The sequence below is a fragment of the Diadema antillarum genome, unplaced genomic scaffold (assembly GCF_040938485.1).
Source record: "Diadema antillarum isolate AM-2024a unplaced genomic scaffold, OU_Dant_1.0 seq00002571_RagTag, whole genome shotgun sequence".
Taxonomy (NCBI): Eukaryota; Metazoa; Echinodermata; class Echinoidea; order Diadematoida; family Diadematidae; genus Diadema; species Diadema antillarum.
This window is the reverse complement of record NW_027273171.1, coordinates 1-12,459: the sequence shown is the minus strand read 5'-3', so window position 1 is coordinate 12,459 and position 12,459 is coordinate 1.

Below are 12,459 nucleotides of genomic sequence, written 5' to 3'. Positions count from 1 at the left end.
TCATAAGACGAAAAGTTGTTTCAGGTCCGTAGAATTCATAATTTCAAGGGCAATGTCATAAGCCGTCATTTTGTTGTACAAAGCCTAAGGGGTTGTAACGGGGGAGGGGTCAGAGGCAAAAAAAAGCGTTCCGCTTTGACGATAACTAAATTGATGTCAAGATAAACATATAGAAGTTGTAGTCTGATATCTCCTTCACACATTCTAATCGATTTCATAAGACGAAAAGTTGTTTCAGGTCCGTAGAATTCATAATTTCAAGGGCAATGTCATAAGCCGTCATTTTGTTGTACAAAGCCTATGGGGTTGTAACGGGGGAGGGGTCAGAGGCAAAAAAAGCGTTCTGATTTGAAGATAACTAAATTGATGTCAAGATAAACCTATAGAAGTTGTAGTCTGATATCTCCTTCACACATTCTAATCGATTTCATAAGACGAAAAGTTGTTTCAGGTCCGTAGAATTCATAATTTCAAGAGCAATGTCATAAGCCGTCATTTTGGTGTACAAAGCCTATGGGGTTGTAACGGGGGAGGGGTCAGAGGCAAAAAAAGCGTTCCGCTTTGAAGATAACTAAATTGATGTCAAGGTAAACCTATAGAAGTTGTAGTCTGATATCTCCTTCACACATTCTAATCGATTTCATAAGACGAAAAGTTGTTTCAGGTCCGTAGAATTCATAATATCAAGGGCAATGTCATAAGCGGTCATTTTGGTGTAAAAAGCCTATGGGGTTGTACCGAGGGAGGGGTCAGAGGCAAAAAAAAGCGTTCCGCTTTGAAGATAACTAAATTGATGTCAAGATAAACATATAGAAGTTGTAGTCTGATATCTCCTTCACACATTCTAATCGATTTCATAAGACGAAAACTTGTTTCAGGTCCGTAGAACTCATAATTTCAAGGGCAATGTCATAAGCCGTCATTTTGTTGTACAAAGCCTATGGGGTTGTAACGGGGGAGGGGTCAGAGGCAAAAAAAGCGTTCCGCTTTGAAGATAACTAAATTGATGTCAAGGTAAACCTATAGAAGTTGTAGTCTGATATCTCCTTCACACATTCTAATTGATTTCATAAGATGAAAAGTTGTTTCAGGTCCGTAGAATTCATAATTTCTAGGGCAATGTCATAAGCCGTCATTTTGGTGTACAAAGCCTATGGGGTTGTAACGGGGGAGGGGTCAGAGGAAAAAAAAGCGTTCCGCTTTGAAGATAACTAAATTGATGTCAAGATAAACCTATAGAAGTTGTAGTCTGATATTTCCTTCACACATTCTAATCGATTTCATAAGACGAAAAGTTGTTTCAGGTCCGTAGAACTCATAATTTCAAGGGCAATGTCATAAGCCGTCATTTTCGTGTACAAAGCCTATGGGGTTGTAACGGGGGAGGGGTCAGAGGAAACAAAAGCGTTCCGCTTTGAAGATAACTAAATTGATGTCAAGATAAACCTATGGAAGTTGTAGTCTGATATCTCCTTCAGACATTCTAATCGATTTCATAAGATGAAAAGTTGTTTCAGGTCCGTAGAATTCATAATTTCAAGAGCAATGTCATAAGCCGTCATTTTGGTGTACAAAGCCTATGGGGTTTTAACGGGGGAGGGGTCAGAGGCAAAAAAAGCGTTCCGCTTTGAAGATTACTAAATTGATGTCAAGATAAACCTATAGAACTTGTAGTCTGATATCTCCTTCACACATTCTAATCGATTTCATAAGACGAAAAGTTGTTTCAGGTCCGTAGAATTCATAATTTCAAGGGCAATGTTATAAGCCGTCATTTTGGGGTACAAAGCCTATGGGGTTGTAACGGGGGAGGGGTCAGAGGCAAAAAAAGCGTTCCGCTTTGAAGATAACTAAATTGATGTCAAGGTAAACATATAGAAGTTGTAGTCTGATATCTCCTTCACACATTCTAATCGATTTCATAAGACGAAAAGTTGTTTCAGGTCCGTAGAATTCATAATTTCAAGGGCAATGTCATAAGCCGTCATTTTGTTGTACAAAGCCTATGGGGTTGTAACGGGGGAGGGGTCAGAGGCAAAAAAAGCGTTCTGATTTGAAGATAACTAAATTGATGTCAAGATAAACCTATAGAAGTTGTAGTCTGATATCTCCTTCACACATTCTAATCGATTTCATAAGACGAAAAGTTGTTTCAGGTCCGTAGAATTCATAATTTCAAGGGCAATGTCATAAGCCGTCATTTTGGTGTACAAAGCCTATGGGGTTTTAACGGGGGAGTGGTCAGAGGCAAAAAAAGCGTTCCGCTTTGAAGAAAACTAAATTGATGTCAAGATAAACCTATAGAAGTTGTAGTCTGATATTTCCTTCACACATTCTAATCGATTTCATAAGACGAAAAGTTGTTTCAGGTCCGTAGAACTCATAATTTCAAGGGCAATGTCATAAGCCGTCATTTTCGTGTACAAAGCCTATGGGGTTGTAACGGGGGAGGGGTCAGAGGAAACAAAAGCGTTCCGCTTTGAAGATAACTAAATTGATGTCAAGATAAACCTATGGAAGTTGTAGTCTGATATCTCCGTCAGACATTCTAATCGATTTCATAAGATGAAAAGTTGTTTCAGGTCCGTAGAATTCATAATTTCAAGAGCAATGTCATAAGCCGTCATTTTGGTGTACAAAGCCTATGGGGTTTTAACGGGGGAGGGGTCAGAGGCAAAAAAAGCGTTCCGCTTTGAAGATAACTAAATTGATGTCAAGATAAACCTATAGAACTTGTAGTCTGATATCTCCTTCACACATTCTAATCGATTTCATAAGACGAAAAGTTGTTTCAGGTCCGTAGAATTCATAATTTCAAGGGCAATGTTATAAGCCGTCATTTTGGGGTACAAAGCCTATGGGGTTGTAACGGGGGAGGGGTCAGAGGCAAAAAAAGCGTTCCGCTTTGAAGATAACTAAATTGATGTCAAGGTAAACCTATAGAAGTTGTAGTCTGATATCTCCTTCACACATTCTAATCGATTTCATACGACGAAAAGTTGTTTCAGGTCCGTAGAATTCATAATTTCAAGGGCAATGTCATAAGCGGTCATTTTGGTGTAAAAAGCCTATGGGGTTGTACCGAGGGACGGGTCAGAGGCAAAAAAAAGCGTTCCGCTTTGAAGATAACTAAATTGATGTCAAGATAAACATATAGAAGTTGTAGTCTGATATCTCCTTCACACATTCTAATCGATTTCATAAGACGAAAAGTTGTTTCAGGTCCGTAGAACTCATAATTTCAAGGGCAATGTCATAAGCCGTCATTTTGTTGTACAAAGCCTATGGGGTTGTAACGGGGGAGGGGTCAGAGGCAAAAAAAGCGTTCCGCTTTGAAGATAACTAAATTGATGTCAAGATAAACCTATAGAAGTTGTAGTCTGATATCTCCTTCACACATTCTAATCGATTTCATAAGACTAAAAGTTGTTTCAGGTCCGTAGAATTCATAATTTCAAGGGCAATGTTATAAGCCGTCATTTTGTTGTACAAAGCCTATGGGGTTGTAACGGGGGAGGGGTCAGAGGCAAAAAAAGCGTTCCGCTTTGAAGATAACTAAATTGATGTCAAGATAAACCTATAGAAGTTGTAGCCTGATATATCCTTCACACATTCTAATCGATTTCATAAGATGAAAAGTTGTTTCAGGTCCGTAGAATTCATAATTTCAAGAGCAATGTCATAAGCCGTCATTTTGGTGTACAAAGCATACGGGGTTATAGCCGGGGAGGGGTCAGAGGCAAAAAAAGCGTTCCGCTTTGACGATAACTAAATTGATGTCAATATAAACCTATAGAAGTCGTAGTCTGATATCTCCTTCACACGATCTAATCGATTTCATAAGATGAAAAGTTGTTTCAGGTCCGTAGAATTCATAATTTCAAGAGCAATGTCATAAGCCGTCATTTTGGTGTACAAAGCCTATGGGGTTATAGAAGGGGAGGGGTCAGAGGCAAAAAAAGCGTTCCGCTTTGAAGATAACTAAATTGATGTCAAGATAAACCTATAGAAGTTGTAGTCTGATATCTCCTTCACACATTCTAATCGATTTCATACGACGAAAAGTTGTTTCAGGTCCGTAGAATTCATAATTTCAAGGGCAATGTCATAAGCCGTCATTTTGGGGTACAAAGCCTATGGGGTTGTAACGGGGGAGGGGTCAGAGGCAAAAAAAGCGTTCCGCTTTGAAGATAACTAAATTGATGTCAAGGTAAACCTATAGAAGTTGTAGTCTGATATCTCCTTCAGACATTCTAATCGATTTCATACGACGAAAAGTTGTTTCAGGTCCGTAGAATTCATAATTTCAAGGGCAATGTCATAAGCGGTCATTTTGGTGTAAAAAGCCTATGGGGTTGTACCGAGGGAGGGGTCAGAGGCAAAAAAAAGCGTTCCGCTTTGAAGATAACTAAATTGATGTCAAGATAAACATATAGAAGTTGTAGTCTGATATCTCCTTCACACATTCTAATCGATTTCATAAGACGAAAAGTTGTTTCAGGTCCGTAGAACTCATAATTTCAAGGGCAATGTCATAAGCCGTCATTTTGTTGTACAAAGCCTATGGGGTTGTAACGGGGGAGGGGTCAGAGGCAAAAAAAGCGTTCCGCTTTGAAGATAACTAAATTGATGTCAAGGTAAACCTATAGAAGTTGTAGTCTGATATCTCCTTCACACATTCTAATCGATTTCATAAGACGAAAAGTTGTTTCAGGTCCGTAGAACTCATAATTTCAAGGGCAATGTCATAAGCCGTCATTTTGTTGTACAAAGCCTATGGGGTTGTAACGGGGGAGGGGTCAGAGGCAAAAAAAGCGTTCCGCTTTGAAGATAACTAAATTGATGTCAAGATAAACCTATAGAAGTTGTAGTCTGATATCTCCTTCACACATTCTAATCGATTTCATAAGATGAAAAGTTGTTTCAGGTCCGTAGAATTCATAATTTCAAGGGCAATGTTATAAGCCGTCATTTTGTTGTACAAAGCCTATGGGGTTGTAACGGGGGAGGGGTCAGAGGCAAAAAAAGCGTTCCGCTTTGAAGATAACTAAATTGATGTCAAGATAAACCTATAGAAGTTGTAGCCTGATATATCCTTCACACATTCTAATCGATTTCATAAGATGAAAAGTTGTTTCAGGTCCGTAGAACTCATAATTTCAAGGGCAATGTCATAAGCCGTCATTTTGGTGTACAAAGCATACGGGGTTATAGCCGGGGAGGGGTCAGAGGCAAAAAAAGCGTTCCGCTTTGACGATAACTAAATTGATGTCAATATAAACCTATAGAAGTCGTAGTCTGATATCTCCTTCACACGATCTAATCGATTTCATAAGATGAAAAGTTGTTTCAGGTCCGTAGAATTCATAATTTCAAGAGCAATGTCATAAGCCGTCATTTTGGTGTACAAAGCCTATGGGGTTATAGCCGGGGAGGGGTCAGAGGCAAAAAAAGCGTTCCGCTTTGAAGATAACTAAATTGATGTCAAGATAAACCTATAGAAGTTGTAGTCTGATATCTCCTTCACACATTCTAATCGATTTCATACGACGAAAAGTTGTTTCAGGTCCGTAGAATTCATAATTTCAAGGGCAATGTCATAAGCCGTCATTTTGGGGTACAAAGCCTATGGGGTTGTAACGGGGGAGGGGTCAGAGGCAAAAAAAGCGTTCCGCTTTGAAGATAACTAAATTGATGTCAAGGTAAACCTATAGAAGTTGTAGTCTGATATCTCCTTCAGACATTCTAATCGATTTCATACGACGAAAAGTTGTTTCAGGTCCGTAGAATTCATAATTTCAAGGGCAATGTCATAAGCGGTCATTTTGGTGTAAAAAGCCTATGGGGTTGTACCGAGGGAGGGGTCAGAGGCAAAAAAAAGCGTTCCGCTTTGAAGATAACTAAATTGATGTCAAGATAAACATATAGAAGTTGTAGTCTGATATCTCCTTCACACATTCTAATCGATTTCATAAGACGAAAAGTTGTTTCAGGTCCGTAGAACTCATAATTTCAAGGGCAATGTCATAAGCCGTCATTTTGTTGTACAAAGCCTATGGGGTTGTAACGGGGGAGGGGTCAGAGGCAAAAAAAGCGTTCCGCTTTGAAGATAACTAAATTGATGTCAAGGTAAACCTATAGAAGTTGTAGTCTGATATCTCCTTCACACATTCTAATCGATTTCATAAGACGAAAAGTTGTTTCAGGTCCGTAGAATTCATAATTTCAAGGGCAATGTCATAAGCCGTCATTTTGGTGTACAAAGCCTATGGGGTTTTAACGGGGGAGTGGTCAGAGGCAAAAAAAGCGTTCCGCTTTGAAGATAACTAAATTGATGTCAAGATAAACCTATAGAAGTTGTAGTCTGATATCTCCTTCACACATTCTAATCGATTTCATAAGATGAAAAGTTGTTTCAGGTCCGTAGAATTCATAATTTCAAGGGCAATGTCATAAGCCGTCATTTTGGTGTACAAAGCCTATGGGGTTGTAACGGGGGAGGGGTCAGAGGCAAAAAAAGCGTTCCGCTTTGAAGATAACTAAATTGATGTCAAGATAAACCTATAGAAGTTGTAGTCTGATATTTCCTTCACACATTCTAATCGATTTCATAAGACGAAAAGTTGTTTCAGGTCCGTAGAACTCATAATTTCAAGGGCAATGTCATAAGCCGTCATTTTCGTGTACAAAGCCTATGGGGTTGTAACGGGGGAGGGGTCAGAGGAAACAAAAGCGTTCCGCTTTGAAGATAACTAAATTGATGTCAAGATAAACCTATGGAAGTTGTAGTCTGATATCTCCGTCAGACATTCTAATCGATTTCATAAGATGAAAAGTTGTTTCAGGTCCGTAGAATTCATAATTTCAAGAGCAATGTCATAAGCCGTCATTTTGGTGTACAAAGCCTATGGGGTTTTAACGGGGGAGGGGTCAGAGGCAAAAAAAGCGTTCCGCTTTGAAGATAACTAAATTGATGTCAAGATAAACCTATAGAACTTGTAGTCTGATATCTCCTTCACACATTCTAATCGATTTCATAAGACGAAAAGTTGTTTCAGGTCCGTAGAATTCATAATTTCAAGGGCAATGTTATAAGCCGTCATTTTGGGGTACAAAGCCTATGGGGTTGTAACGGGGGAGGGGTCAGAGGCAAAAAAAGCGTTCCGCTTTGAAGATAACTAAATTGATGTCAAGGTAAACCTATAGAAGTTGTAGTCTGATATCTCCTTCACACATTCTAATCGATTTCATAAGACGAAAAGTTGTTTCAGGTCCGTAGAATTCATAATTTCAAAGGCAATGTCATAAGCCGTCATTTTGTTGTACAAAGCCTATGGGGTTGTAACGGGGGAGGGGTCAGAGGCAAAAAAAGCGTTCTGATTTGAAGATAACTAAATTGATGTCAAGATAAACCTATAGAAGTTGTAGTCTGACATCTCCTTCACACATTCTAATCGATTTCATAAGACGAAAAGTTGTTTCAGGTCCGTAGAATTCATAATTTCAAGGGCAATGTCATAAGCCGTCATTTTGGTGTACAAAGCCTATGGGGTTTTAACGGGGGAGTGGTCAGAAGCAAAAAAAGCGTTCCGCTTTGAAGATAACTAAATTGATGTCAAGATAAACCTATAGAAGTTGTAGTCTGATATCTCCTTCACACATTCTAATCGATTTCATAAGACGAAAAGTTGTTTCAGGTCCGTAGAACTCATAATTTCAAGGGCAATGTCATAAGCCGTCATTTTCGTGTACAAAGCCTATGGGGTTGTAACGGGGGAGGGGTCAGAGGAAACAAAAGCGTTCCGCTTTGAAGATAACTAAATTGATGTCAAGATAAACCTATAGAAGTTGTAGTCTGATATCTCCTTCAGACATTCTAATCGATTTCATAGGACGAAAAGTTGTTTCAGGTCCGTAGAATTCATAATTTCAAGAGCAATGTCATAAGCCGTCATTTTGGTGTACAAAGCCTATGGGGTTTTAACGGGGGAGGGGTCAGAGGCAAAAAAAGCGTTCCGCTTTGAAGATAACTAAATTGATGTCAAGATAAACCTATAGAACTTGTAGTCTGATATCTCCTTCACACATTCTAATCGATTTCATAAGACGAAAAGTTGTTTCAGGTCCGTAGAATTCATAATTTCAAGGGCAATGTTATAAGCCGTCATTTTGGGGTACAAAGCCTATGGGGTTGTAACGGGGGAGGGGTCAGAGGCAAAAAAAGCGTTCCGCTTTGAAGATAACTAAATTGATGTCAAGGTAAACCTATAGAAGTTGTAGTCTGATATCTCCTTCACACATTCTAATCGATTTCATAAGACGAAAAGTTGTTTCAGGTCCGTAGAATTCATAATTTCAAGGGCAATGTCATAAGCCGTCATTTTGTTGTACAAAGCCTATGGGGTTGTAACGGGGGAGGGGTCAGAGGCAAAAAAAGCGTTCTGATTTGAAGATAACTAAATTGATGTCAAGATAAACCTATAGAAGTTGTAGTCTGACATCTCCTTCACACATTCTAATCGATTTCATAAGACGAAAAGTTGTTTCAGGTCCGTAGAATTCATAATTTCAAGGGCAATGTCATAAGCCGTCATTTTGGTGTACAAAGCCTATGGGGTTTTAACGGGGGAGTGGTCAGAAGCAAAAAAAGCGTTCCGCTTTGAAGATAACTAAATTGATGTCAAGATAAACCTATAGAAGTTGTAGTCTGATATCTCCTTCACACATTCTAATCGATTTCATAAGACGAAAAGTTGTTTCAGGTCCGTAGAACTCATAATTTCAAGGGCAATGTCATAAGCCGTCATTTTCGTGTACAAAGCCTATGGGGTTGTAACGGGGGAGGGGTCAGAGGAAACAAAAGCGTTCCGCTTTGAAGATAACTAAATTGATGTCAAGATAAACCTATAGAAGTTGTAGTCTGATATCTCCTTCAGACATTCTAATCGATTTCATAGGACGAAAAGTTGTTTCAGGTCCGTAGAATTCATAATTTCAAGGGCAATGTTATAAGCCGTCATTTTGGGGTACAAAGCCTATGGGGTTGTAACGGGGGAGGGGTCAGAGGCAAAAAAAGCGTTCCGCTTTGAAGATAACTAAATTGATGTTAAGATAAACCTATAGAAGTTGTAGTCTGATATCTCCTTCACACATTCTAATCGATTTCATAAGACGAAAAGTTGTTTCAGGTCCGTAGAATTCATAATTTCAAGGGCAATGTTATAAGCCGTCATTTTGGGGTACAAAGCCTATGGGGTTGTAACGGGGGAGGGGTCAGAGGCAAAAAAAGCGTTCCGCTTTGAAGATAACTAAATTGATGTCAAGGTAAACCTATAGAAGTTGTAGTCTGATATCTCCTTCACACATTCTAATCGATTTCATAAGACGAAAAGTTGTTTCAGGTCCGTAGAATTCATAATTTCAAGGGCAATGTCATAAGCCGTCATTTTGTTGTACAAAGCCTATGGGGTTGTAACGGGGGAGGGGTCAGAGGCAAAAAAAGCGTTCCGCTTTGAAGATAACTAAATTGATGTCAAGATAAACCTATAGAAGTTGTAGTCTGACATCTCCTTCACACATTCTAATCGATTTCATAAGACGAAAAGTTGTTTCAGGTCCGTAGAATTCATAATTTCAAGGGCAATGTCATAAGCCGTCATTTTGGTGTACAAAGCCTATGGGGTTTTAACGGGGGAGTGGTCAGAAGCAAAAAAAGCGTTCCGCTTTGAAGATAACTAAATTGATGTCAAGATAAACCTATAGAAGTTGTAGTCTGATATCTCCTTCACACATTCTAATCGATTTCATAAGACGAAAAGTTGTTTCAGGTCCGTAGAACTCATAATTTCAAGGGCAATGTCATAAGCCGTCATTTTCGTGTACAAAGCCTATGGGGTTGTAACGGGGGAGGGGTCAGAGGAAACAAAAGCGTTCCGCTTTGAAGATAACTAAATTGATGTCAAGATAAACCTATAGAAGTTGTAGTCTGATATCTCCTTCAGACATTCTAATCGATTTCATAGGACGAAAAGTTGTTTCAGGTCCGTAGAATTCATAATTTCAAGGGCAATGTTATAAGCCGTCATTTTGGGGTACAAAGCCTATGGGGTTGTAACGGGGGAGGGGTCAGAGGCAAAAAAAGCGTTCCGCTTTGAAGATAACTAAATTGATGTTAAGATAAACCTATAGAAGTTGTAGTCTGATATCTCCTTCACACATTCTAATCGATTTCATAAGACGAAAAGTTGTTTCAGGTCCGTAGAACTCATAATTTCAAGGGCAATGTCATAAGCCGTCATTTTGGGGTACAAAGCCTATGGGGTTGTAACGGGGGAGGGGTCAGAGGCAAAAAAAGCGTTCCGCTTTGAAGATAACTAAATTGATGTCAAGGTAAACCTATAGAAGTTGTAGTCTGATATCTCCTTCACACATTCTAATCGATTTCATAAGACGAAAAGTTGTTTCAGGTCCGTAGAACTCATAATTTCAAGGGCAATGTCATAAGCCGTCATTTTGTTGTACAAAGCCTATGGGGTTGTAACGGGGGAGGGGTCAGAGGCAAAAAAAGCGTTCCGCTTTGAAGATAACTAAATTGATGTCAAGGTAAACCTATAGAAGTTGTAGTCTGATATCTCCTTCACACATTCTAATCGATTTCATAAGACGAAAAGTTGTTTCAGGTCCGTAGAATTCATAATTTCAAGGGCAATGTCATAAGCCGTCATTTTATTGTACAAAGCCTATGGGGTTGTAACGGGGGAGGGGTCAGAGGCAAAAAAAGCGTTCTGATTTGAAGATAACTAAATTGATGTCAAGATAAACCTATAGAAGTTGTAGTCTGATATCTCCTTCACACATTCTAATCGATTTCATAAGACGAAAAGTTGTTTCAGGTCCGTAGAATTCATAATTTCAAGGGCAATGTCATAAGCCGTCATTTTGGTGTACAAAGCCTATGGGGCTTTAACGGGGGAGTGGTTAGAGGCAAAAAAAGCGTTCCGCTTTGAAGATAACTAAATTGATGTCAAGATAAACCTATAGAAGTTGTAGTCTGATATCTCCTTCACACATTCTAATCGATTTCATACGATGAAAAGTTGTTTCAGGTCCGTAGAATTCATAATTTCAAGGGCAATGTCATAAGCCGTCATTTTGGTGTACAAAGCCTATGGGGTTGTAACGGGGGAGGGGTCAGAGGCAAAAAAAGCGTTCCGCTTTGAAGATAACTAAATTGATGTCAAGATAAACCTATAGAAGTTGTAGTCTGATATTTCCTTCACACATTCTAATCGATTTCATAAGACGAAAAGTTGTTTCAGGTCCGTAGAACTCATAATTTCAAGGGCAATGTCATAAGCCGTCATTTTCGTGTACAAAGCCTATGGGGTTGTACCGGGGGAGGGGTCAGAGGAAACAAAAGCGTTCCGCTTTGAAGATAACTAAATTGATGTCAAGATAAACCTATGGACGTTGTAGTCTGATATCTCCTACAAACATTCTAATCGATTTCATAAGATGAAAAGTTGTTTCAGGTCCGTAGAATTCATAATTTCAAGAGCAATTTCATAAGCCGTCATTTTGGTGTACGAAGCCTATGGGGTTTTAACGGGGGAGGGGTCAGAGGCAAAAAAAGCGTTCCGCTTTGAAGATAACTAGATTGATGTCAAGATAAACCTATAGAAGTTGTAGTCTGATATCTCCTTCACACATTCTAATCGATTTCATAAGACTAAAAGTTGTTTCAGGTCCGTAGAATTCATAATTTCAAGGGCAATGTTATAAGCCGTCATTTTGTTGTACGAAGCCTATGGGGTTGTAACGGGGGAGGGGTCAGAGGCAAAAAAAGCGTTCCGCTTTGAAGATAACTAAATTGATGTCAAGGTAAACCTATAGAAGTTGTAGTCTGATATCTCCTTCACACATTCTAATCGATTTCATAAGACGAAAAGTTGTTTCAGGTCCGTAGAATTCATAATTTCAAGGGCAATGTCATAAGCCGTCATTTTATTGTACAAAGCCTATGGGGTTGTAACGGGGGAGGGGTCAGAGGCAAAAAAAGCGTTCTGATTTGAAGATAACTAAATTGATGTCAAGATAAACCTATAGACGTTGTAGTCTGATATCTCCTTCACACATTCTAATCGATTTCATAAGACGAAAAGTTGTTTCAGGTCCGTAGAATTCATAATTTCAAGGGCAATGTCATAAGCCGTCATTTTGGTGTACAAAGCCTATGGGGCTTTAACGGGGGAGTGGTTAGAGGCAAAAAAAGCGTTCCGCTTTGAAGATAACTAAATTGATGTCAAGATAAACCTATAGAAGTTGTAGTCTGATATCTCCTTCACACATTCTAATCGATTTCATACGATGAAAAGTTGTTTCAGGTCCGTAGAATTCATAATTTCAAGGGCAATGTCATAAGCCGTCATTTTGGTGTACAAAGCCTATGGGGTTGTAACG